The sequence below is a fragment of the Manis pentadactyla genome, chromosome 11 (genome assembly GCF_030020395.1).
Source record: "Manis pentadactyla isolate mManPen7 chromosome 11, mManPen7.hap1, whole genome shotgun sequence".
NCBI lineage: Eukaryota > Metazoa > Chordata > Mammalia > Pholidota > Manidae > Manis > Manis pentadactyla.
The window spans coordinates 35,868,114-35,895,939 of record NC_080029.1 but is presented as its reverse complement, the minus strand read 5'-3'; the positions used below and the strand labels follow the sequence as shown (position 1 = coordinate 35,895,939).

The 27,826-nt window shown below is 35.5% G+C and overlaps 1 protein-coding gene across 2 annotated transcripts in view; it reads left to right on the top strand.

The window, feature by feature from the left end:
• FUT8 (fucosyltransferase 8) overlaps positions 1-27,826 on the top strand; it is a 415,176-nt gene that overhangs the window by 37,695 nt on the left and 349,655 nt on the right. The gene's annotated exons all lie outside the window — the stretch shown is intronic.

Genomic DNA, 27,826 nt, shown 5'->3' with positions numbered 1-27,826 from the left:
ATATATTTCATGCAATTAATACCGAGGAAAAAGCAGGAATTCCCGTACTTGCATCACACAAAATAGACTTCAAAACAAAGAAAGTCACAAGAGACAAAGAAGGACATTACATAATGATAAAGGGGTCAGTCCAACAAGTTGGTTTAACTATTATAAATATCTATGCACCCAACACAGGATCACCTATATATGTGAAACAAATACTAACAGAATTAAAGGGGGAAATAGAATGCAATGCATTCATTTTGGGAGATTTCAACGTACCACTCACTCCAATGGACAGATCAAACAGACAGAAAAAAAAGTAAGGAGACAGAGGCATTGAACAATGTATTAGAACAGATGGACCTAACGGACATCTACAGAACACTCCATCCAAGAGCAACAGGATACACATTCTTCTCAAGTGCACATGGAACATTTTCAAGAATAGATTATATACTAGGCCACAAAAAGAGCCTCAGTAAATTCAAAAAGATTGAAATTGTACCAACCAGCTTCTCAGATCACAAAGGATGAAACTAGAAATAAATTACTCAAAACAAAAAAGCCCATGAACACATGGAGCCTTAATAACATGCTCCTAAATAATCAATGGATCAGTGACCAAATAAAAACAGAGATCAAGCAATATATGGAGACAAATGACAACAATAATTCAACACTGCAAGATCTGTGGGATGCAGCGAACACCATACTAAGAGGGAAATATGTTGCAATACAGGCCTACTTCAGGAAAGAAGAACAATCCCAAATGAACAGTCTAAACTCACAATTAATGAAACTAGAAAAGGAAGAACAAATGAGGCCCAAAGTCAGTAGAATGAGGGATAATGAAGATTAGAGCAGAAATAAATAAAATTGAGAAGAATGAAACAATAGAAAGAATCAATGAAAGCAGGAGCTGGTTCTTTGAGAAAATAAACAAAATAGATAAACCCCCATCTATTTTAGATCTGTAGTTTTGGAGTGGATTCTCTAGGGCTTTTTATGTACAATGTCATATCATCTGCAAACAGGGACAGTTCGACTTCTCCCTTACCAATCCGGACGCCTTTTATTTCTTTGTGTTGTCTGATAGCCATGGCTAAGACCTCCAGTACTATGTTGAATAATAGTGGGTAGAGAGGGCAACCTTGTCTTGTTCCCAATCTTAAAGGAAAAGCTTTGATCTTCTCTCTGAAACTTATCAAGGAAAAAAGAGAGTCTACACACATAAACAGAATCGTAAAGAGAAAGGGAGAATCACTCTGGACACCACAGAAATACAAAGAATTATGAGAGAATACTATGAAAAATTATATGCTAACAAACTAGATAATCCAGAAGAAACGGACAACTTTCCAGAAAAACACAACCTACCAAGGCTGACCCAGGAAGAAACAGAAAATCTGAATAGACCAATTACCAACAAATAAATTGAATTGGTAATCAAAAAACTACCTAAGAACAAAACACTGGGACCAGATGGTTTCACTGCTGAATTTTATCAAACATTTAGTGAAGACCTAATACCAATCCTCCTTAAAGTTTTCGGAAAAGTAGAAGAGGAGGGAATACTCCCAAAATTATTCTATGAGGCCACCATTACTCTAATACCAAAACCAGGCAAAGACACATCAAAAAAAGAAAATTACAGACCAATATCCCTGATGAACATAGATGCAAAAATACTCAACAAGATATTAGCAAACCAAATTAAAAAAAATATCAAAAAGATCATCTATCATGATCAAGTGGGATTCATCCCAGGGATGGAAGGATGGTACAACATTTGAAAATCCATCAACATCATCCACTACATCAAAAAAAAGAAGGACAAAAACCACATGATCATCTCCATAGATCCTGAAAAACCATTTGATAAAATTCAACATCCATTCATGATAAAAACTCTCAACAAAATGGGTATACAGGGCAATACCTCAGCATATAAAGGCCAAATATGACAAACCAACAGCCAACATTATACTTAACAGCGTGAAGCTCAAAGCTTTTCCTTTAAGATTGGGAACAAGACAAGGATGCCCTCTCTCCCCACTATTATTCAAAATAGTAGTGGAGATCTTAGCCTCAGCTAACAGACAACACAAAGAAATAAAAGATATCCAGATTGGTAAGGAAGAAGTCGAACTGTTCCTGTTTGCAGATGACATGATATTGTACATAAAAAAACCTAAAGAATCCACTCTAAAACTACAGATCTAATATCTGAATTCAGTAAAGTTGCAGAATACAAAATTAATACACAGAAATCTGTTGCATTTCTGTACACTAGCAGTGAACTAGCAGAAAGAGAAATCAGGAAAACAATTCCATTCACAATTACATCCAAAAGAATAAAATACCTAGGAATAAACCTAACCAAGGAAGTGAAAGACTTATACTCTGAAAACTAGAAGATACTCATGAAAGATATTAAAGAAGGTACCAATAAATAGAAACACATCCCATGCTCTTGGCTAGGAAGAATTAATGTTGTCAATATGGCCATCCTGCCTAAATCAATCTACATATTCAGTGCAATCCCTATCAAAATACCAACAGTATTCTTCAGTGAACTATAGCAAATAGTTCTAAAATTCATATGGAACCACAAAAGACACTGAATATCCAAAGCAATCCTGAGAAGGAAGAATAAAGTGGGGGGAATTACACTCCCTGACTTCAAGCTGTACTACAAAGCCACAGTAATCAAGACAATTTGGTACTGGCACAAGAACAGAGCCACAGACCAATGGAACAGAATTGAGAACCCAAATATAAACCCAAGCATATATGGTCAATTAATATATGGTAAAGGAGCCATGGACATACAATGGGGAAATTACAACCTCTTCAACAGCTGGTTTTGGCCATAAAGCTCTTAGAGAAAAACATAGGTAAAAATCTCTTGGACATAAACATGAGCAACTTCTTGAATGTATCTCCCCGGGCAAGGAAAACAAAAGCAAAAATGAACATGTGGGACTATATCAAACTAAAAAGTTCCTGTACAGCAAAGGACACCATCAACAGAACTGAAAGAAAATCCTACAGTATGGAAAAATATATTCATAAATGACATATCCAATAAGGGGTTGACATCCAAATTATATAAAGAGCTCTCACACCTCAACAAACAAAAAGCAAATAATCCAATTAAAAAATGGGCAGAGGAGCTGAACAGACAGTTCTCCAAAGACAAAATTCAGATGGCCAACAGACACATGAAAAGATGCTTCACATCGCTAGTCATCAGAGAAATGCAGATTAAAACCACAATGAGATATCACCTCACACCAGTTAGGATGGCCGTCATTGAAAAGACAAACAACAACAAAAGTTGGTGAGGATGTGCAGGAAGGGGAACCCTTGTACTGCTGGTTGGAATGTAAATTAGTTCAACCATTGTGGAAATCAGTATGGAGGTTCCTCAAAAAAACACAAAATAGAAATACCATTTGACCCAGAAATTCCCCTCCTAGGAATTTACTGAAAGAATGCAGCAGCCCAGTTTGAAAAAGACATATGCACCCCTATGTTTATTGCAGCACTATTTACAATAGTCATGAAATGGAAGCAACTTAAGGGACCATCAGTAGATGAATGGATAAAGAAGATGTGGTACATATACACAATGGAATATTATTCAGCCATAAGAAGAGAACAAATCCTACCATTTGCAACAATGTGGATGGAGCTAGAGGGTATTATGCTCAGTGAAATAAGCCAGGTGGAGAAAGACAAGTATCAAATGATTTCACTCATCTGTGCAGTATAAAAACAAAGCAAAAACTAAAGGAACAAAACAGCAGCAGAATCACAGAACCCAAGAATGGACTAACAGTCACAAAATGGAAAGGACCTGGGGAAGATGGGTTGGAAGGGAGGGATAAGGGGGAAAAAGGGCTATTACAATTAGCATACATAATGTAGTGGAGGAAGAATACAAGTAAGGCAGTATAACACAGAGAAGACCAGTTGTGATTCTCTAACATCTTACTATGCTGATGAACAGTGACTGTATTGGGGTATGTGGTGGGGACTTGATAATAGGGGGAGTCTAGTAACCATAATATTGCTCATGTAATTGTACATTAATAGCAAAAATATATATATATCACCTAATGCTTAGGGTCTTGGAAATGCAATTTATTTGTTTGTGAAAAAAGATATGTGAATGAATACTAGTTGATACTGTTCTGTTCAGTGAGGTGAGAATGTGTTTGTGGTCCCAGGGAATTGTTTTATAAGATTTTTTTGAACTTTATAATTTATGATTATTCTTCTTGTAATTCCACAGTGATTACAGTAAAATCCTTAGAACACCAAGGAAGAAGAAGCAGGGAGATTAGATCTGCTTTATGGATAGAATCAGAAAAGTTTAACAAGCTATAGAGTGGGTGTGGAGAGGAGCTGTTTAAGCTGAATTTCTGGATCTGGAAAGTAACGTAAAAGTCTTCACTGTAGAGGAACCATAGTATGATTTTGTTGATTTGTTTGGTTTTAAGCTGTCTCTACCTTGGTGTTTTCTGTTTGTTGGACATGTTGGTTTCATACCTCTATGCAGTAAGGAGGTTTCACAACTTGGAGCCAAATAATTTTGGCAGTAGTATGGGGAGGAGTAAGAAATAGTCTAACAAATAGAATTAGAGGTCCTCTTCTTCTTTCTCCATTTTTTCTCTCTCAGGTAAGAAATACATAAAAAAATTTCATTCTAGCTATTTTATAGCTTGAGATTGGAGAAGTAAAGTTTGCATTCATATCTCTTATATTCATCTGCCTTTCTTGCCTTTCACCTACTATGGCAGATTCTGTTTTCCTCAAATCAACAAACCTAGAATTTCAGTGGACACTGATCTCCGCTTGTTGAAAAGACTAAGTTTCTGAGGTTCTCTTGCAACTAGTAATAACCTTGTGAAGAGACTGATCAGTGATATGTAAGTGGAAGTGTCTGATACTTTCCAAAATTCTACTTAAAGGGAGAAGTGTACCTTTCTTACCTTTTTCTTCAACTGCCAACTTAGAACAGCAGGATGGGGACTATAATACTCTAGGGATGGTGGAATGGAGCACAGAATGATTTATGTGTTGATGCATGATGGTAGAAGATTCCTGGTCTGCCTAATTTTCAGATTATTTTATGTCAGAGAGAAAGAAATTCCAATTTTTTTGAAGCCACAGTTAATTTTGTTGTTGTTATGTATAGCTGAATCTGTTACCACCCCCTAGCCCTCCTCCCCCAACCTAGCACCTCCCTGCTAAGGCAACTCCCATTCTCCTATTTCCTGCTCTGTGGTTGAACTCTTAATGCCATTTCATTTCTCCACTTCTAAATCCCTGAAATCTCTGCTCCTAACATTTTCACAATTTTTGGGCACAGCATTGCAGTTAGAAGCTGCTGTAAATGCTAGCTTTAGTTTCTGAAATTTTAATTACTTTAAAGAAACTTTTTAGAAAGAAATATAAAAGAATGTTTAAGGGAAGTTACAAATATTTTATTTCCTAATGAGAAAGATATAATTTCTAAAAAGTAATGTGTAGCCATTAAGTCTCCTGTTCTCCTCTCCCCCAGTGGTGGTAGACCTAGATTGGTTTGGTTAATTGGCTACCAGCAGCTCTTTCAGTGATTATGTCTAGATCACCAATATCCCCCTTTTATCCTGCCTATTGGAGCACTCCTCCTACCCCTACTCTAGGCACATGTTAATGGAATAATATGGGGAAGCTTCCAAATGGAAGCTTATTACCAACACAGTTATTGATTCAAGGATGGTTATGTGAGATAAGCAAATACTAGTGCTGTTCTGGGATTTTGGAATTGCTCCTAGGAGGGAAAGAGGTCCTCTCTAGTCTTGAAGCTGTAGGATGTGGAAAAGCTGGTTTAGGAGAATCATACTAATTTTCATAGAGAAGCAGAAATGAGGGATGGAAGAAAACAATCAGTTTTCCTCAGAAAATGGACATTGTACCTCATTTGGGCTCAGTAGAATCTCTTTTCTAGAAACTTGATAACTTGCAGTTGAGACATAATTTCAAGTCAGATTGTGTTGGGCACTTGAACTAGAGGGTCAAATGAATGGATGGAAGTTTTCTTAAAACCATATTCCTAAATATTCCTGAATAAATAAATGCATTAAAAAAATTAAAGGGTCATAGAAACTCTGTTCTTTGTCACTTTAAAGAAAGTTCTTGCCTGCTACAAAATTTTTATTCTCAGTTATATAAGCAGATTACTAATTTGATAGACTTGAGTATTAACATGGTGAAGAAAAGAAAATGTAAGTTTCTTATAGGTGCAGAATATTTTTAAGGGAAGAAACCTCATGCCCCTCTAAACAACAATAGCAACAATAAAATATGCACAAAAACCTCCTAGTGCTAAGAACCATCCATCATATAAATGCTGAGTGCTTTAGTTGTACTCTTAGACTTCTTTACAAATAGAAAATGATCTTGTTTTTATTTTAGGAATACTGTGTAGAAAGTTATGAATGAATAGTTACACTGGTTCTTTGAAGTGTGGGATGGTAAATAATAGAATCTGATTAGGGCTTAACAACACTTATTTTTCTATTTCTACCATTGATAATAATACTGTCTTTTATAATTCATTTAATATTTATGTCTCTTTCCTAATATAAAAAGTATTTATTTTGTGGTAGAATCATCCATGGTTTCTGAAGCAGCATGATTTACTTTTCTAAATTACAACTAGAGACTTTTTCTAAAGTCTTTGCTGTTGATAGAATGATAGGCAAATGAAAGAAAATTTGTGAAGAGTGATGAGAATGCTTTTAGTGATGTCATATTGGTTTAAATATGGTTTAAATATGGCTGAAGAAAAATATAGATTGTAGTATAGAGAAAGAAGGCAATATATGAGTCAGAAGTTTTTTTGCTGGGTATCATCCTAAGGATGTGTTACGCCTATTCCAAAATGTTGTAATTTCCCATTGTGGTGACACTACATTTTCTTCCTGTTGTTCCTGGGCAACCTTTCCCTGTATTTCTGAACTTTTCCCACTTCTTTAATTAGAGTATATTTAAATAGCTTTTCTTTTGTCTTTGAAATTGCTGCTCCAATATTGGGCAATTTCTTAAACTTGTTATTAGTACTGCTGCCCAGGCTTGATAGAGTGGCATATTTTCTTAGAAATTCATTCACCTCCTTTGAATGGGTCACTTTTATATCTAAGTTGTCTGTTCTCCTCTTTGATGAGTCAGTTCAATAATTTGTTTAGCAAATGTTTGTTGAGGAAGTACTGTATGACATGTATTAGGTCCTGGCCATGTGGTCAACAGTAACTAAATTGCTTGAAGGGAAGACATTTTAATCAGTAGGTGTTAAAGTTTTACTTATTTTATTTACTCATTTTATTTATAATTTTAAGCCTCAAACAGATAGAGATTGTTTTGAATCCTCATGTGCCATCACTTGACTTTGAGTCTGCCGTTTCTCAACACTTTTTTATTGATGTATTTTCAAGAACATGGCAGAGATAATGCTATTTTATCCATTAATAGTTGAGGATAAAACTTAAATTTTTTTGTAGCATAATCACAATGCCATTATTATGCCTCAAAACAATTAACTGTTACTCCTTAAAATTAAATAGTCCATGTTAAGTGTCAATCATGTACAGAAAGTCATCTTATATTTGGTTTGTTTGAATCAGGATTCCAGAGGATCTACTACTCACTGTAATTGGTTGTGTAATGTCTGTTTTAAGTTTCTTTTAGTTTAGAATAGTCCCCTCCCTTCTTTTTTTCTCCTGTGCTATTAGCTTGCAGAAGAAGCTTTATTTTGGTGGTTTTGTTCTGATAGAATTTAGATTTGGAATAATTAGCACTTGCTGCAACACATTTGATTTGTATTATTTTTCCTTCATAAAACTTAGTTTTCTAAGCTTGTCAGTGAGCTGTAGAAAATAACTTCAGCATCTTAAGTGAATTGTCGAAACAACTACTTTTAGATGCATCCCTCCAGAGACCCTCTTGCTGGGGATGACTTAACTTCTTCGGTGAGTTAAGGTCCTTTTTTTTTTTTTTTTTTAAATAAAATCTTCTTAGATTGTATGACATCTGTATGTCATAAGCATTAGAATTTATTAGGGCATGTGAAGAACCAATAAAGGCAACAAGTGATGTGCCATAGTAAGAATTAGGGGAAAACTGTCTCATAGTCAGTTATTTGTTGTAGAGTAGATATACCTTTGACCTAAATGAGATTGAGGAGAAACTTCCTTACCTGTGCAAGGAAGTTATTTTAAATTTAACCAAGGTAACAGAACTAGAATTATGTTTCATAATGCAATCAAAACTACTTGTGCCATTTAAATAGAGGACAAAAATGAATAAATATAAGCAAGTTATATACCAAGAAATGTATTTTACACAAATTTTTAGTAGAAGAGATCAGGGTTGTTGACAGATGTCAGTTTAATTGTAGTTTATAATACTGCACCTTAAAATACTGGTGACCATTTCCTATTTTCATATCTTTATAGAAAAATATGAAATTTTTTATAATTTAAAGCCTCAAACAGAAAAATACAGATTATATTGAATCCTCATGTGCCATCACTTGACTTTGAGTCTGCCGTTTTTCAACACTTTTTTATTGATGTATTTTCAAGAACATGACAGAGATAATGCTATTTTATCCATTAATAGTTGAGGATAAAACTTAAATTTTTTTGTAGCATAATCACAATGCCATTATTATGCCTCAAAACAATGAACTATTACTCCTTAGAATTAACAAATAGTCCATGCTAAGTGTCAATCATGTACAGTAATTAAAAATTGATTGGTAATTAAAAATTTGAACCAAACTTTGGTTCATGATGAGATTTATTTAATGAGAACAATTTTTTAACTTTAAAAGTGAGTATGGTATAGAGGGACATAAAATATATTAACTGGTGCTTCTCAAAACTGTTAAGTCATTAAAACAAGGATAGTCTGAAGAACTGTCACAGCCAGGAAGAACCTAAAGAGACAGGACAATTAAATATAACATGGTATCCTGGATAGGTTCCCAGAACAGAAATAGGGCATTAGGTAAAACCTAAGGAAATCTGAATCAACTAAGGGCTTTAGTTAATAATAGTATAAGTATTTATTAACTCTGACAAATGTACCATACTAAGATATTAATAATAGGGGAAATTGAATGGGAGGGCATTATTTGGTAACTGAGTATTATTATCTTCTGAGTTTTTCTTTAAATCTAAAACTAAAAGAGAAAGGCTGTTTAAAAAAATGAGAAACTAGTTAATTTAAAAAATTGTGAATAATATAAACTGCTTAAGGGCAGGGTCATTTGACATATTAATATTTGTATACCTAAGGTCTAGTATTATGCCTAGCACAAAATAAATACTCCATAAATGTTGACTGACATCAATACACTTAGGTTATTTTGTGGAAGGAACTTTGGAAAGATGGGAAGAAGGAAGTTGAAAAAGAAGCCATTGAATTTTCTCTTTTTAGTAAAAAGCCCCTAAAATTAAATTTAATACAAGTTGAGTTCATTTTAATACATTTTTATATCTGACAAATTAAATAAAATTTCTATTATTGCTTGTGAGGCCAATTTAAATCCTTACTATTGTACATGATTATGAAAAGACATCAAGCTTCACTTAGTTTATAAAACTATTTCATTCCATTAACAGGCTGAGTGCTGAAATATTAAACATAGTCCTTTAACAGGTAGAATTCAATATAGTATTAAAAAAAACCCGAGTATATCAACATCATAGGCTGTTAGGGAAATGCAAATTAAACGCAAAAACTATGAGATTTTGTAAAGCTGACAAGGATGTGGAGCAACTGGAACTCTGACACATTGCTGATGGTAATGCAAAATTGTGTAGCCACTTTGGATAACAGTTTGGCAGTTTCTTGTAAAGTTAAAAATACACTTAGCATATGACCCAGAAATCCCATGTTTAGGTATTTGGGCAAGAGAAATATAACTCTGTTCCCTCAAAAACTAATACATGAATGTGTATAACAGCCTTCTTCATAATTGTCAAAAACTGGAAATAACCCAAATGGCAACGTGGGAATGGATACACCATAGGATGGAATTCTACACAGTAATAGAAAGGAGCCAACTGTTGATACATGCAACAACTTAAAAGCTTCTTTCTTAGTGAGAGAAGCCAGTCTCATGCTTCTATTCTTGAAAATACAAAACTGAAGTAATGGAGAACAGAACACTGGTTACCAGGGGTCATCAAAGGAGGGAGGAAGTGACTAAAGGGAGGTAGAATGAAGGAGTTTTCTGGTGTGGTGGAACTGTTCTGTATCATGAGTATGGTGGTAGTTACACAAATTTATATGTGTTGAAATTCATAGAACTGTATAGTCATCCCCTCCAAAAAGTTAATTTTACTACATTTTAATTTAAAAAGTAGAACTGAAGACTATATATATATATATATATATTTATACACATACACACACGGACAATATATGTCTGCTTTATAAAGTATTTGATTTAACTACTGGCTAAATAAACCTATGGAAGTACTGTTTGATTTTTTCTATTAGATTTTTTTTTAACTTTGAAGGATTTGTATGAAAAGTGACCGATACACAGAAAATCTTTTATTTTAAAATAATTAGTACTATTATCATTCTGTGCAAAGAATTTGGGTGATTACCTAGTACAACTTCACATTTTTGGATAGGTAATAAATATCATTTATTGAAATAATATTGTCCAGTGGGCACTTTGCTTAGCATTTTAAGTATGCTTTGCTCATAATTATGGTTAAGTATTATTTTCTCTATTTTACACTGGAGGAAATTGAAGCTTAGAGGTATTAGATAACTTGTCCAAGATCACACAATGGGAATGGATTAGAGCTGGAATTTCAACTATGTCTGTGAGACTCAGAATCCTTTAAAAAAAAAAATTTATTGCAAAATAAACACAGATTCAGAAAACTACACAAACAAATGTATTTAATGTATTATAAAGTGAACACAATTATAATCACCATCCAGGTCAAGAAGCAGAACTTTGTTAGCTCTCTTGAAGTTCTCTGTGTACTCTATCCGAATCATAACTGCCTCCTTTCCCAGTAGTAACCATTATTTTGATTTTTATGGTGATCCATAGTTTCATCACCCAAGTGTCTATCTCTTGAAACTATAATTTAATCTTATCAGTTTCTTTTTGAGTTTGATTTGTCTTTTGAGCCTCTTACCTACCTATAGGTTCCCCCTTTCATTTCTTCCTTTTTCTTAAAATTTAACTATTGTACCCTGGATTCTTTAATTTGTAGAGTTTCCCCAGTTTGGATTCTGTTGATTGCATGGCAATGGGATAATTCAGCATGTTTCTCTGTCTCTGTGTGTCCTGCAGATTTTCTGTGGGCTCCAGAGGCTTGATCAGAATCAGGTGTGATCCCTTTGGGACAATTACAGATGTTGTGTTCATCAGGAGGCACTTGATATTTGGATGAATCTTTTTTTGTGATGTTAGCAGCCATTGATATTTAATACCTAGATCTGATAAATCATTGGGGGGGGGTTGCAAAATGTTGATATTCTAAATCACTTCTCTTTATTTATGACTTAGGATACTTCCAAGGAATACTCTTCTTCATCTGCTATTTTGTTATTTGAATAGTACAATTTACTTGAAAGGAAGGATAAATACTTAGTTCTTTATTTTTATTTACCAGTTTTCAATATAATGAATTTGTTTCCTACAAACCCATGAAGGTGTTTTGGGTTTTTTTTTTTAAGGATCATTATGAACTCATGGATTTAGACATATTTGGATTTTAATCCACTGCAATTAATAACGTTAATGATGCTCAAGTTGTCCTGTTTTTGATCAGTGGGAGCCTCTTTGAGAGGTTTGTGAATCCTTTTACATGACCCTGGTAGTCTTTGATGACTTTCTTGCTACAGGTTTGACAAGTTGTTCGAGGTTTATTTTTTAATTTCCTGCTGATTGTGTGGGATCAGCCATTTCTCCAAAAATCCCTGCCAATGAAGATTATTATATTTATTATATTATAGAGTTCGTAGTAGTTGAGTAGAGCCTCAACCAAGAGCCACTGGTAAAATCAACTTCTTAAAATAGTACCTGAAACATAGTAGGAACTCAAGAAGTATTTGGTGAATGGATGTTAGGATATGTATAGGTTAAGGATTATGATTTTGTACCTCTTTTTTGCCCTTTACAATGCCTGGCTTCTAGGTGCTCAGTAAATGTAGTGAAGTGAATAAGATCATGGTCTTTGTTGGCAGACCTCATTTTACCATTTATTAGTTCTGTGACCTGAAGGGAAAAATTACTTTACCAAACTTCTGTTTCTCTGTCTGTAAAATGGATTAATAGTTAGCTCATAGGGTTATTGTTATGAGGCTTAAGTGAAATAATCTAACATTAATCAATAATTTAATCAACATAGTGGTTGGTACATGATAAATATTTAATAGAATATGGCTGTAATTATTATGACTGTTGTTACTGGGTTTATATATTCTGTTCATCTCATTATCTAATTATATTTTACTTAAATCAATGAAAAGCCAAATGTGTGGAGTATACATACCAGTTGGTGACTGAAATCAGCCAATCTGTATTCTCGGTAATAAAAATTAACTAACTTGGCGTTTAGACTCCTTTCGCAAATGAATGTAGATAATAGTCGCACAGATTAATAATTTAAACTGTAATGTTTGCCAGATTGGCTAGTAAGCATTGTATTTATATTTTTATGTTCCTCAAAAGAAATGGACAAAAAGGAAAGTAAAGGTGTATTTTCTACACACCCAATTAACTTGTAATACAGTTAGTGTTTGCCTTACAACACTGTAGATTTAAGTGCTGCATAGAATAGAAATTGCCTGGAAGTGAATAATCCCTGTGTAGAGGAATGCTGTCTCTCATGATTGTTCAGATTTTCCAGCAGACACTATTAATCTCTTGAACCCCAGATTCTGCTTCTGAGTCTATGCCTCTGTTGCAGGGCTGCCATGCTGCCATGGGTGTCAGAGACATCTCTGTTTTCACTGACAAACAGGGAGGCAAATGAATTCCTGCCATTACAGTTTGGAATTCAGTATTGATACACTCACCCACCCCCATGCACATACACATAGACACACACATGTGTATTTCCCTGTATTGATAAGTGGTAGCTAGATATAGTTGATAAATTACTGTTTAAGTGTACGATGACCTGGGAATAGAATTACCATTTTTAGCCATTGTTTTCATATGCAAGGAAAGTACATTCTAAGTTCTGAATAGATTTTGGTAAAGCCTGTTAATTCATGGAGGCCTGCCTATGTTTATATATGAGGACCTCATTGCTTGTACAGTGCCAAGCATGAAATGTTTGGTGTATTTTCTAGGTTGTAAATCATCAGGGATTATATATCTGAGTTTGGGGTTAAGCAGTGTACTGCAGATAATTTACATTTTTGTGTAACTGAGACTGAGTGATAGTGATATTTTGCTAAAGAGTGATTGAAGATTAACTTTCAGCCTGTAACTTGATAGAGTGGAAAAAACTTTTTTGTGTCAGATAAGAGTTCAAATTCTAGCTCCACCATTTGCTAACTGAATTTATTTCCTCAACTGTAAAATGGAGATAGTAATTACAGGGTGGTTTATGAGAGTTTAAATTATTTGACAGTAGCCCATCTAAAGTGCTTAGTTAAAACACTTAGTCAAGTCACTCAATAGCATACCATTAAATCTTTAATTCCTTGTAGTTAGTTCTTTAGAAACTTGACGTACATAAAAACATAGAATTATGTTTTAAAAGGCATACTGCTAAATAGATATGACAATATATGTTGAAACCTCTTTGGCTATGTTAAGTAAAAAGATGTCTTATTTTAATTGTTTGCATTTTTATAATGCTCATAAAAAGCATTTCTTAAGTGTTTATGTATTAAGGAAAGCTCAAGTAGCAAGTAAAAACAGTGAATAAAATAATGTGCATTTATTCTTCAGATTATTATTTTATACAGTGTTATTTGCTTTGGTAAGAAGTCTTATTTTATGGAGACACTGACTTACTTTATATTTTCTGTTACAAAATAGTAAAATTTTGAAGTGCATATATACTTCTGAAGTTCAAATGATAGTTTATAAATGGCCAATACTGACCTGCCAAGCTATTTCAATGAAAATGAAGTAGAAACCTTGGAATGTAAATAAATTTGGTAATTTTTACATGAACCTGATGATATAAATATAAAAGTTTACTGTAATATGTTTACAGTCTAGTTTTGGGTTAACAAGATAAGCACAATTAAACAAAAAGAATAATATTCCTGGCCTTGAATACTAAAAATGGTTGTGACCAAGTTTATCTTAGGTAAGAAATGCTTCTGTAGACTGTCTCAATTTGGCAAAAACAAAGTGACTTTTACATATCAGCAATATCTGCTGGTAGGAATTGTCTTCCAAACTCTATAACTAAGGATGTAAATAATCTCATCTTTTTCATCTCAGCTCAGATAGTAGTTTAAATTTTCTGTTAGTACTTTCAAAGTTACTGACTTAAAAAAAAAAGCGAGATATTAACCTTGTTGGTAGGCATTAATTATGATATTATCAGTGAAAATTAATCAGTATGAGTTTTTTAAAGACAAAAATGTGTATTTGATGGTATTATTTAAATAGCTACTTCTTAACTTGAAAATCTGATAAAGTTTGTTCATTTGTAGTTTTATATAGATCTAAAAGGATGATCATAATAGCCGCTAGATAATTGGTTTTGAACTTTAGAATTAATCCTATTCTCAGCAGTGCTAATTAGTAATACTTTAGGCATTGAATGTCAGTTTGAGCAGGGAGAGCTGACAATTTTATTTTCTTCTTTGAACTTTTTAAACATATTCCATTCCATCCAAAATTATTGAGGAATTTTCACTGTAAATGATACATTGGGAATAGAGAAATTCACAATGGGAAAATATTTAGGGATTCTAAAATTGTCTTTGTTATGTTTGAAAAAATAAGTTTGATTATTTACTGAGGGAAAATAATGTTTTAAGATAAATAGCATTGTTTAGTTAGTTATATTTTTTTTCTTTCTTTTGGTATCATTAATGTACAGTTACTTGAACAACATTATGGTTACTAGACTCCCCCTATTATCAAGTCCCCACCACATACCCCATTACAGTCACTGTCCATCAGTGTAGTAAGATGCTATAGAATCATTACTTGTCTTCTCTGTATATACTGCCTTTCCCATGTCCCCCCCCGCTACATTATGTGTGCTAATCGTAATGCCCCTTTTTCCCCCTTATCCCTCCCTTCCCACCCATCCTCCCCAGTCCCTTTCCCTTTGGTAACTGTTAGTCCGTTCTTGGGTTCTGTGAGTCTGCTGCGGCTTTGTTCCTTCAGTTTTTTCTTTGTTTTTATACTCCTTAGATGAGTGAAATCATTTGACACTTGTCTTTCTCTGCCTGGCTTATTTCACTAAGCATAATACCCTCTAGCTCCATCCATGTTGTTGCAAATGGTGGATTTGTTTTCTTTTAAAAGTTTTAGTTCTTATTTCTTATTTGTAGAAGTTAGAGTAAGTTTTTTGGCAAATCCGTCTACTGTTGTATAACATTGTTTCTCAAACTTGTTCTTAAGACCCATGTTATGGTCTTGAAAATTATTAATGGGGATTACAACAAACTTGCTTTTTGGGGTTATAATGATATTTATTTACCACATTAGAAATTAAAACTGAGAAATTTAAGATAATATTAATTCATTTAAAATAACAATAAACTCATTATGTATAAATGATATTTTTAATGAAAAAATAACTAATTTTGAAAACAAGTTGAGAAGAGTGGCATTGTTTTACATTTGTGCAAATCTCTTTAATGTCTGTCTTAATAGAAGACGTCTGGAGTTTTAGATCTGCTTCTGTATTCAATATATTGTGATATATTGAATGTATGAAATGTATGAAAATATGGCCTCACACACATGTTTTTGGAAAAAGGAGAAATAATATTAGCTTTTTAGATGATTATGGATATCTTTTATTACTACTATATCAAAACTTGATAAATGATTGTTTTCTAAACTGAAATCTGACTGTGTCTGTGAACCTTTTTACCTTACTACATTAAAATCCATGGCTATGTTGTGTACTTGGATCTTTAACCCATGCATGATTTTGTGGCATTAAACTTGGATCATTGGAAATATGGTTTATTGAGTTATACAGATCTTCCAGATTGTAGCACATTTCATTTTTCAGTATCAAAAAAATCACTGAATAGCACAACCAGTCTCATTAGAAAGGGAAGATGTTTAAGCTCATGAATGAATACATGTTTTTCCAACTTCTAATTTGAATTAGTTTGAATTTTATCATTGCGGCCGTCACATCAGTGATAGGCTGACTTTGTTTATTTTTAAGAAAATGTCTACGAAATACCCAAATCTGAATAACCATAGTTCCTTCAAGTAAAAACAGTGCTCCATGGAGAGTGGGTCTTTCAGCTTGCAACCCAGTCCCACAAGTAGTTTTAAGATAATCATTGTCCTTCCTTACAGACACAGAAATGCTTTATGTGTATTTCTATTTCCATACACAGAATATCAAAAATATATATTCTCAAGGGACGAGATGTTAAAACATAAAAATAATTCTTACTGTTTATCAAGGATACTGTTAAGCTAGCTCCCTCTCCCCCACCTCCCAATTGTGTTTCAGTCAAGCACACAATGACATCCAATATAGTTTTGTGCCAGTGTCTTAATTCATTTTAAATCACCAACATTTTCATCCACCTTTGTTTTTGCACTGTGCGTGCAAATGTCAACTGAAAGAGGGAAATAATTTCTCAGTGTTATTATGAAATAGTTTTGGCCTTGTGGATCACTGAAAGGATTTTGGGACTACCAATGGATTTGTGGACCGTACTTTATATACAATTTGTGTATATATCTTCTAGTTATTAGAGGATAGTTATTTACTGGTAATTTTATTTACCCAAATATTCCTTTTCCTCTTCTTGTCTTGAGATATAGCTTTAAGCTTCTGTGCATTTTTTATGGAATCCAGGTACAGAAGGGCCATAAGAACCAATCTTCAATATTGATTGTTTAAAAGTTCCTAAGACTTAGAACAGTGAAAAAGAAATGATTTTGCCTTGGGTTTGGGTGGTTCTTTGAATCAATCTTTTAGGAAAAAAAAGGAAAAGTTTGTATCAGTGGAGGATAGTAACAAAAGCTTCAAAATAAGACTATCCTTTCAACTTTAAATTAGGGAATGGGAGGGATTAAATAAGATGGTGGCATGAGAAGTGACACAGAAACCTTCTCCCAAAACCACATATAACATGAAAATATATCAAATACAACTAATCCTGAAAGAGTGACCAGAAAGAAGACTACAGCAGATGGCCTACATCTGGGTAAAAGAGAAGACCTCTTGGGAAAGGGAAAAGAAGCAAAGTCATGATCTGGCAGGACCCAAGCTCTCTCGCAACCCCAGCTCACCGACAGGAGGAAGAGAAATGGAGTGGGGAGGGATTAGAAGCCCAGTACTGCTAAACACCTGATCTGACCCAGGAGCATGAACGCACTTTACATGGTACTCTGGAGATTAAAAGGATTGAACAGCAAAAACAGGCAGAATACTTGGAGAGACAGATTCCAGCTGCTTGTGGAGAACCAGGTACCCATAACTGGCTACTCCAGGACAAAAGAAAGGCAGCCACTTTGAAAGACTTCCCAACAGCAAGAAGGCTGCTAAAGGGCAAGGCTTCTCTGCTCAGGAGAAAGGACAGGTGGACAAAATCGTCCCAGCACACTCAGACCAGCAGGTTGGGAACTTTCAGAAGCCTCAAGGGCTCCATCCCCTGGCTGGCAATGAAATGCAGTGCCAAGGCCCTCCACTGTGATATGCAGCCTGCTCCTCCTTCCTCCTGGCCAACACCAGTTTGCAAACCTGCTGCCCTCGTCTTCACATCAGGCCAGCTGGAGGGTGGCCCCACCTACAGCAGGAATAGGGGCATAATGCAGAGGCTTCATCCTGCACACCAAGCCCACAGGACCTGGCCGTGGAGGCAGGTACTGCAGCTGGGAAGCAGGAAAGAGCCCTTTCCTTCTGGCAGCCAATGGAGCTGCTCAACTGAGACCCCTGCCATCACTCCAGGGGCTGGGCAGCTCCAGAGAGTAGAGCTTCTGGGCACTATAAGGCGCTGGTTGCACAAAGTTATTATTCCATAGTAATCATTAGGGATATAAAGTGGCAAAAGAACCTTGTTCAAACCAAAATCCCTCAAACACCAGAAAGAGGATGAGGTGAAACCAAAATCACCAATCTTCTGAAAAAGATTTCAAAATAAAAATCATAAACATGCTCAGGGAGCTACAGAAAAATATTCAAGACCTCAGGGAGGACTTCAAGAAAGAGATAGAGACTTTGAAAAATACAGTGTCTGAAATTAACATACAATGGAGGGATTTAAAAGCAGATTAGATGAGATGGAGGGGATGGTAAATGAAATAGAAATTAGAGAAGAGGAATACAAAGAAGCTGTGGCACAGAAAAAAAAGGATCCATAGGAATGAAAGAATATTAAGAGAAACTGTGCAACCAATCCAAACAGAGTGATACTCGCATTATATAGGGGTACCAGAAGAAGAAGAGAGAGAATAGGGATAGAAAGTTTCTTTGAGGAAAAAATTTCTGAAAACTTCCCCAATTTGGGGAAGGAAATAGTCTCTCAGGCCATGGAAGTGCACAGATTTCCCAACACAAGGGACCCAAGGAAGACAACACCAAGACATATAATGATTAAAGTGGCAAAGATCAAGGACATGGACAGAGTATTAGAAGAGCTAGAGAGAGAAAAAAGATCACCTACAAAAGAAAACCCATCAGGCTATCATCAGACTTCTCAGCAAAAAAATTACAGGCCAGGAGGGATTGGTATGCTATATTTAATTCAATGAAACAGAAGGGCCTCGAACCCAGAATACTCCACCCAGCAATATTATCATTTACATTTGAAGCAGGGATTAAACAGTTTCCAAATAAGCAAAAGTTGAGGGAATTTCCTTCCATAGACCATCTCTACAGTGTATTTTGGAGAGAGTTCTGTAGATGGAAGTGCTCCTAAGGCTAAATAGCTGTCAGAGAGAAAATAAAATGGCAGTAAAGCTTGTAAACCAATTAATTACTAAGCAAATGCAAAAATAAGTCAACTACCCACAAAGTCAGTCAAAGGGTACACAAAGAGTATAGAATATAACACCTAATATATAAAGAGTGAAGCAGGAAGAAAAATGGAGGAAAAAAACCATTTACATTATGTTGGAAATAGTATACAAAGTGAGTTAAATTAGACTGTTAGATAGTAAAGAAGCTGCTCTTGAACCATTGTTAACCATGAATCTAAAGTCTGTAATGGCAATAAGTACATATCTATCGATAATCACACTAAATGTAAATGGACTGAATGCACCAATGAAAAGACATAGAGTTACTGAATGGATGAAAAACAAGACCCAACTATGTGCTGCCTAGAAGAGACTCACCTCAAACCCAAAGACATACACAGACTAAAAGTGAAGGGATGGAAAAAGTTATTTGATGCTACTAATAGGGAGAAAAAAGCACGTGTTGCAGTACTTGTATCAGACAAAATAGACTTCAAAACAAAGAAAGTAACAAGAGACAAACAAGAACATTACATAATAGTAAAGCGGTCAGTCCAAGAAGAGGATATATCCATTAAAAATATCTGTGCACTCAACATAGGAGCACCTGATTATGTGAAACAAATGCTAACAGAATTAAAGGAGGAAATAGAATGCAATGCATTCATTTTAGGAGACTTCAACACCCACTCAATCCAAAGGACAGATAAACCAAACAGAAAATAAGGACACAGGGGCACTGAACAACACATTAGAACAGATGGACCAAACAGATATCTATAGAACACTCCACCCAAAATCAGCAGGATACACATTCTTCTCAAGTGCACATGGAACATTTTCCAGAGTAGATCACATACCAGACTACAAAAAGAGCCCCAGTAAATTCAGAGGAATTGAAATTGTACCAACCAGCTTCGCAGACCACAAAGGTATGAAACTAGAAATTAATTATGCAAAGAAAACACAAAAGCTCACAAACACATGAAGGCTTAACAACATGCTCCTAAACAGCCATCGCAAGAGAAAATAAAATGACATTAAAGGAAGTAGCCCAATTAATTACTAAGCAAATGCAAAATTAAATCAACTACCCACAAAGCCAGTCAAGGGATACACAAAGAGTACAGAATATGACTATACAGGGTCTATGACCAAAGAAAATCAGAAACCAAGCAATATATGGAGACTAATGAAAACAACTCAACACCCCAAAATCTGTGGTACGCAGTAAAGGCATTTCTAAGAGGAAAGTATATAGCAATACAGGCTTGCCTCAAGAGAGAAGAACAATCCCCCCAAAACAGTCTAAACTCACAATTAATGAAACTAGAAAAAGAAGAACAAATGAGGCTCAAAGTCAGTAGAAGGAGGTACATAAAGATCAGAGCAGAAATAAGTAAAATTGAGAAGAGTAAAAAAAACAGTCAATGAAAACAGGAGCAAGTTCTTCAAGAAAATAAACAAAATAGATAATCCCCTAGCCGGACTTACCAAGAAGAAAAGAGAGTCTACACACATAAATAGAATCAGAAATGAGAAAGGAAAAATCACTATGGACACCACAGAAATACAAAGAATTATTAGTGAATACTATGAAAAATTATGCTAAAATTTGGATAACCTAGAAGAAATGGACAATTTTCTGGAGAAATACAACCTTCCATGACTGACCCAGGAAGAAACAGAATATCTGAACAGACCAATTACCAGCAATGAAAGTTGAATTGGTAATCAAAAACTACCTAAGAACAAAACTTCTGGACCAAATGGCTTCACTGCTGAATTTTATCAAACGTTTAGAGAAGATCTAATACTCATCTTCAAAGTTTTCAAAAAGTGGAAGAGGAGGGAATACTTCCAAACTCATTCTATGAGGCCAGCATCATTCTAATACCAAAACCAGGCAAAGACACCACAAAAAAGGAAAATTACAGACCAATATCCCTGATGAACGTAGACACAAAAATCCTCAACAAAATACCAGCAAACTGAATTCAAAAATACATCAAGAAGATTATCCATCATGATCAAGTAGAATTTATTCCAGGGATGCAAGGATGGTACAGTATTTGAAAATCCATCAACATCATACACCACATCAACATGAAGAAGGAGAAAAATTACATGATTATCTCCATAGATGCTGAAAAAGCATTCTACGAAATTCAACATACAATCATGATAAAAGCTCTCAACAAAATGGGTTTAGAGGGCAAGTGCCTCAATATAATAAAAGTCATGTACAGCAAGTCCATAGCCAACATCAGACTTAACATCGACAAGCTGAAGGCTTTTTCTCTAAGATTGGGGACAAGACAAAGATGCCCACTCTCCTCACATTTATTCAACATAGTACTGGAGGTCCTAGCCACGGCAATCAGACAACACAAATAAAAGGCATCCAGATTGGTAAAGAAGAAGTTAAACTGTCACTCTTTGCAAAGGACATGAAATAACCATACAGAAAAAACCTTAAAGAATCGACTCCCAAATTACTAGAACTAAAAACTGAGTTCAGCAAAGTTGTGGGATACAAAATTAATACACAGAAATCTGTTGCATTTATATATACTAATGATGCACTAGCAGAAAGAGAAATCAGGAAAACAATTCCATTTCCATTGTATCAGCAAGAATAAAATACCTTGGAATAAACCTAACCAAGGAAGTGAAAGACTATACCCTAAAAACTACAAGATCCTCATGAGAGAAATTAAAGAAGACACTAAGAAATAGAAGTATATCCCGTGCTTCTAATATTGCCAAAATGGCCCTCCTGCCTAAAGCTACAGATTCATTGCAATCCCTATCAAAATACCAACAGTATTCTTCAATGAACTAGAACAAATAGTTCTAAAATTCATATGGCACCACGAAAGACCCCAAATAGCCAAAGCAATCCTGCAAAGGAATAATAAAATTCAAGATCTACTACAAAGACACTGTAATCAAAACAATTTGTTAGTTGTATAAGAACAGACCAATGGAACAGAATAGAGAGCCTAGATATAAACCTAAACATATGTGTCCAATTAATATATGATAAAGGAGCCATGGATATACAATGGGTAAATGACAACCTCTTCAACAACTGGTGTTGGCAAAACTGGACAGCTACATGTAAGAGAATGAAACTGGATTATTGTCTAACTCCATATATAAAAGTACACTTTTTTTTACAGAACTTTTTGGTTTACAGAAAAATTGATGAGAAAGTACAGAGTTCCCACATTACAACTTTGCCTTCTTCCCCTCAGTTTCCCTTATAATTTATATCTTGCATTAGAGGGCCACATTTGTTATAAGTAATCAACCAATACTGATACATTATTATTAACCAAAGTCCATAGTTTACATTAATTTATGTTGTATAGTTCACTTATTTTGATAGGTATATAATGATGTATATACTACTATTGTATCATACAAAATAGTTTTACCATATCAGGCATCTTTTCTGACCATGGTGATATGAAGCCATGAGTCAATTACAAGAATAAAAGTGAAAAAGTCACAGATAAATGGAGATTAGACAACATACTGCAGTACATCCAATAGGTCAATGAAAAAAATAAGAGAAATAAAAAATTGACTTGAGACAAATGAAAGTGGAAGTACAACAAACCAAAACTTACAAGATGCAGCAAAAGCAGTTCTAGGAGGGTAGTTCATAGCAATAAACACATTAAGAAAAAAGAAAGAGTTCAACTAAACAACCTAACTGTACCTCAAGGAAGTAGAAAAAGAACAAACTGAGACCAAGTTAGTAGAGAAGAGGAAATACCAAACAGCAGAGTGCAAATAAATGAAATAATAACTAAAAAGACCATAGAAAAGATTTACAACATCTCAAATGGTGTTTTGAAAAGGTAAACAAAATAGACAAACCTTTAGCTAGAGTCACCAAGAAAGAAAGAGGACTCAAATAAAAGCTGAAATGAAAGGAGACATTACAACTGATGCCACAGAAATACAAAGGATTGTAAGAGACTGCTGTGAACATTATATGCCACCAAATTGGACAACCTAGAAGAAATGAATAAATTCCCAGAAACATTCTGCCTGCAAAGACTGAATCATGAAGAAAAAGAAAATCTAAACAGACCACTTGCTATAAGGATATTGAATCAGTAATCAAAAACCTCCCCCAAAATAAAACTCCAGGACCAGTTGCTTCACTGGTGAATTCTACCGAAAATTTAAAGAATTAATATGAGCCCTTCTCAGAATAACACTCCCAAACCTATTTTATGAGGCCAGCCTTATTATCTTTGTAACAAAGTCAAACAAGGACACTACAAGAAAAGAAAACTGCACACCAATATCCCTGGTGAACATAAATGCAAAAATCCTCAATAAAATATAAGTAAAGTGAATTCAACAATAAAAGGATCATACATCATGATCAAATGGGATTTATCCTTGGAATTCAAGAGTGGTTTAACATATGCAAGTCAATAAATGTGATAAAATTAATAGAATGAAAAATAAAAATCATATGATCATTTCAATAGATCCAGAAAAAGCTTTTGACAAAATACAACATCCTTTCAAGATATAAACTCTCAACAAGTTGGAGATAGAAGGAATATACACCAACCTATGGAATGAGAGAAAATGTTTGCAAATCATGTATCTAATAAGGGGTTAGTAGCCAAAAAATATAAAGAAGTCATACAACTCAATAGCATAAAAACCATTTTCTAATCTGAGTAAAAAATGGGCAGAGGAACCGACTAGACATTTTTCGATAGAAGACATACAGATGGCCAACAGGTACATGAAAAGATGACTAGCATTCGTAATCAAGGAAATCAAATCCACGAGGAGTTATCATCCCACACTTGTTTGAATGACTGTTATCAAAAATGGCTGTTATCAAAAAGACGAGGCAACAATGGTTGGTAAGGCCGTGGAGAGGAGAGAACCTTGTGAACTGTTGGTGGGAATGTAAGTTAGTACAGCCATCATGGAAAACAATATGGAGGTTCCGCAAACTATTAAAAAATAGGACTACCACGTGATTCAGCAATCCTACTTCTGGCTATATATCCAAAGGAAATGAAAACAGGATCTTTAAGAGGTATCTGCATCCCCTGTTCACTGCAGTGTTATTGACAATGCCAAGATATGAAAATAACTAAGTGTTCATCAGTGGATGAATGGATAAAGAAGATATGGTATAGATATAGAATGGAATGTTTTCCAAACATGAGAAAGAAGGAAATACTAACAACATGGATGGACTTTGAAGGTTTCATATTAAGTGGAATAAGTCAGACACAGAAGGACAGTACCATGGTATCATACAGAATACAGAATGCCTACTTGAACTGCATATGTGGAATCTAAAAAAGCTGAACTCATTGAAATAGAGTATAATGGCAATTACCAAGGGCTAGGGAATGAGGAGACATATGTTGGTCAAAGGGATTCAGACATCCAGCTATAGGATGAATAAGTTGTGGAGATCTAAAAAAAAAAAAAACAAAACGTTTCTTTTGATCTATCCTCAGGCTATTGACTTTTTCTTATATCATTTCCAATCTGTTTTTCTTGTTCTAGATAGTATTTAGCTGTTCAACAGTTTCTATTTGGTTCTTTTTTTTTTCTGGCTAGTATTTCTTTGTGAGCATATTTTCCTTTATTCATTGAGCAAAATTGTAACAGCTGTTTTAAAATCTTTGCTTACTAATAGCAACATCTGATTCCACAAGATGGATATTTATTGTTTATTTCATTTTCTTGGCCTTTGTACATAAAATAATTTTGGATTATAATTTTTTTTAAATTAATTAATTTATTTTGTTGTCATTAATCTACAATTACAAGAAGAACATTATGTTTACTAGGGTACCCCCTTCACCAAATCCCCCCCACAAACCCCATTACGGTACTGTCCATCAGCGTAGTAAGATGCTATAGAATCACTACTTGTCTTCTCTGTGCTGCACAGCCTTCCCCTTTCCCCCTCCCAACATTATACATGCTAATCGTAATGTCCCCTTTCTTTTTCCCCACCCTTATCCCTCTCTTCCCTCCCTTTCTCCCCAGTCCCTTTCCCTTTGGTAACTGTTAGCCCATTCTTAGGTTCTATGATTCTGCTGCTGTTTTGTTCCTTCAGTCTTTCTTTTTTCCTATATTCTTTGGGTTTGAGGTGAGTCTCTTGTAAGCAGCATATAGATGGGTCTTGCTTTTTTATCCCTTCTATTATTCTGTGTCTTTTGATTGGTGCATTCAGTCCATTTACATTTAGGGTGATTATTGAAAGATATGTACTTATTGCCATTGCAGGCTTTAGATTTGTGGTTGCCAAAGGTTCAAGTTTAGCTTCTTCAGTATCTTACTGTCCAATTTAACTCACTTATTGAGCTATTTTAAACACTGTCTGGTCATTCTTTATTTTTCTCCCTCTTATTCCTCCTCCTCTGTTCTTTATATGTTGGTTGTTTTATTCTGTGCTCTTTTGTGCTTCCTTTAACTGCTTTTGTGGGTAGTTGATTTTATTTTTTGCTTTTAGTTAGTATTTGGTTGGTCTGCTTTCTTGGCTGTGATTTTATTTTCTCTGGTGACATCTATTTAGTCTTAGGAGTGCTTCCTTCTAGAGAAGTCCGTCTAAAATTCCCTGTATGGGTGGTTTGTGGGAGGCAAATTCCCTCAACTTTTGCTTGTCTGGGAATTGTTTAATCTCTCCTTCATATTTAAATGATAGTCGTGCTGGATACAGTATTCTTGGTTCAAGGCCCTTGTGTTTCATTGCATTAAATATATCATGCCATTCTCTTCTGGCCTGTAAGGTTTCTGTTGAGAAGTCTGATGATAACCTGATGGGTTTCCTTTGTAGGTGACCTTTCTCCTCTCTCTAGCTGCCTTTAAAACTCTGTCCTTGTCCTTGATCTTTGCCATTTTAATTATGTGTCTTGGTGTTGTCCTCCTTGGGTCCTTTCTGTTGGGAGTTCTGTACACTTCCATGGTCTGATCGATTATATCCTCCCCCAGTTTGGGGAAGTTTTCAGCAATTATTTCTTCAAATACTCTTTCTATTCCTTTTTCTCTCTCTTCTTCTTCTGGTACGCCTATAATGCGGATATTGTTCCTTTTGGATTGGTCACACAGTTCTCTTAATATTGTTTCATTCCTGGAGATCCTTTTATCTCTCTCTGCATCAGCTTCTATGCGTTCCTGTTCTCTGGTTTCTATTCTATCAATGGCCTCTTGCATCTTATCCATTCTGTTTATAAATCCTTCCAGAGATTGTTTCATTTCTGTAATCTCCCTCATCCCTTCATCCCTTAGCTCTTGCATATTTCTCTGCAGCTCCATCAGCATGGTTATGAGCTTTGTTTTTAATTCTTTTTCAGGAAGACTGGTTAGGTCTATCTCCTTCTCAGGGTTTGCCTCTGTGATCTTGGTCTGTATCAATTTCTTCTGCCTTTTCATGGCGATAGATATATTGGTGGGGAGCTGGCACGTGTGTTGGGTAAGAGAAAGTCCCTTCTTGCCAGTTTGTGGCCTTCCTCTCCTGGGAGAACAGTGGCCTCTAGCGGCTTGTGCTGGGCAGCTGCGTGCAGATGGGGCTTCTGATCTTGCCCAGCAGCTATGGAGTTTATTTAGCATTGTAGTTGCTGTGGGCATGGTTTGCCTCAGGCTGCTTCTCCAATATGGCGGAGCTGTGTCAGAGGGGTAACAGGCGGGAGGCTGTTTATTGTGGTGAGGGGCCTCCGAGCTGCGCTGCGGGGGTTCGGGTGCCCAGAGTTCACCGGGATTCACAGCTGCTGGGCTAAGTTGTCCCAGGGCACTTCCGTCCAGCTGTGGGGTCACTGTCCCTTTAAGACTTTCAAAAAGCTCTTGCTTTTCTTTGTCCTGGGTGTGCTGACTGCGGGGACCTGCTCACAGGTCTTACTGTCCTGTTTCCCTAGCATCCAGCACCCCACGCCTGGGTGCGGATGGCTAGGGCTGGCTGTTTAGCAGTCCTGGGCTCCCTCTCACTCCCCGCTCCGACTCCTCTCCTCCCGCTGGGAGCTGGGCTGAGGGGCGCTCGGGTCCTGCCTGGCCGCAGCTTGTATCTTACCCCCTTCGCGAGGTGTTGGGTTCTCGTGGGTGTGGATGTAGTCTGGCTGTTGTCCTGTGTCTTCTGGTCTCTCTTTTAGGATTAGTTGTATTTGTTGTATTTTCAAAAATATATATGGTTTTGGGAGGAGATTTCCACTGCTCTACCCATGCCGCCATCTTGGTTTTTCCTGGATTATAATTTTTATGTTATGAATGTTATGCATTCTATATTATTTCTCTATAAAAGGGCTGATATCTTTGTGATAGCACGCAATTTGTTGTACTAATATTGTAAATCCCTTATCTTAGTAAGCAGTTCAACTTAGTTTTTTTTTTTAGTGATTGGCTGGTGTCTGTCCTGCATATATGCAGAATAGTTTGTCTGCCAATGATTTAGGCAGAGTTACACATAGGATTTTTGACTTCCTGTGTGTGACCCTCTTTCTCGCATTTCCCCCTCACTTTCCATTGTTGACAGTTGCTTTGAAAGCTTCCTGTGGTGCTGCAGCAAATAAAAATACCCTTTGTTGGAATTACAGTTTCTTTGTGTGGCCATTGATTGTGGCCTGCCATCAGGCTATACACAATATATTTGGAAACTTACCCTGC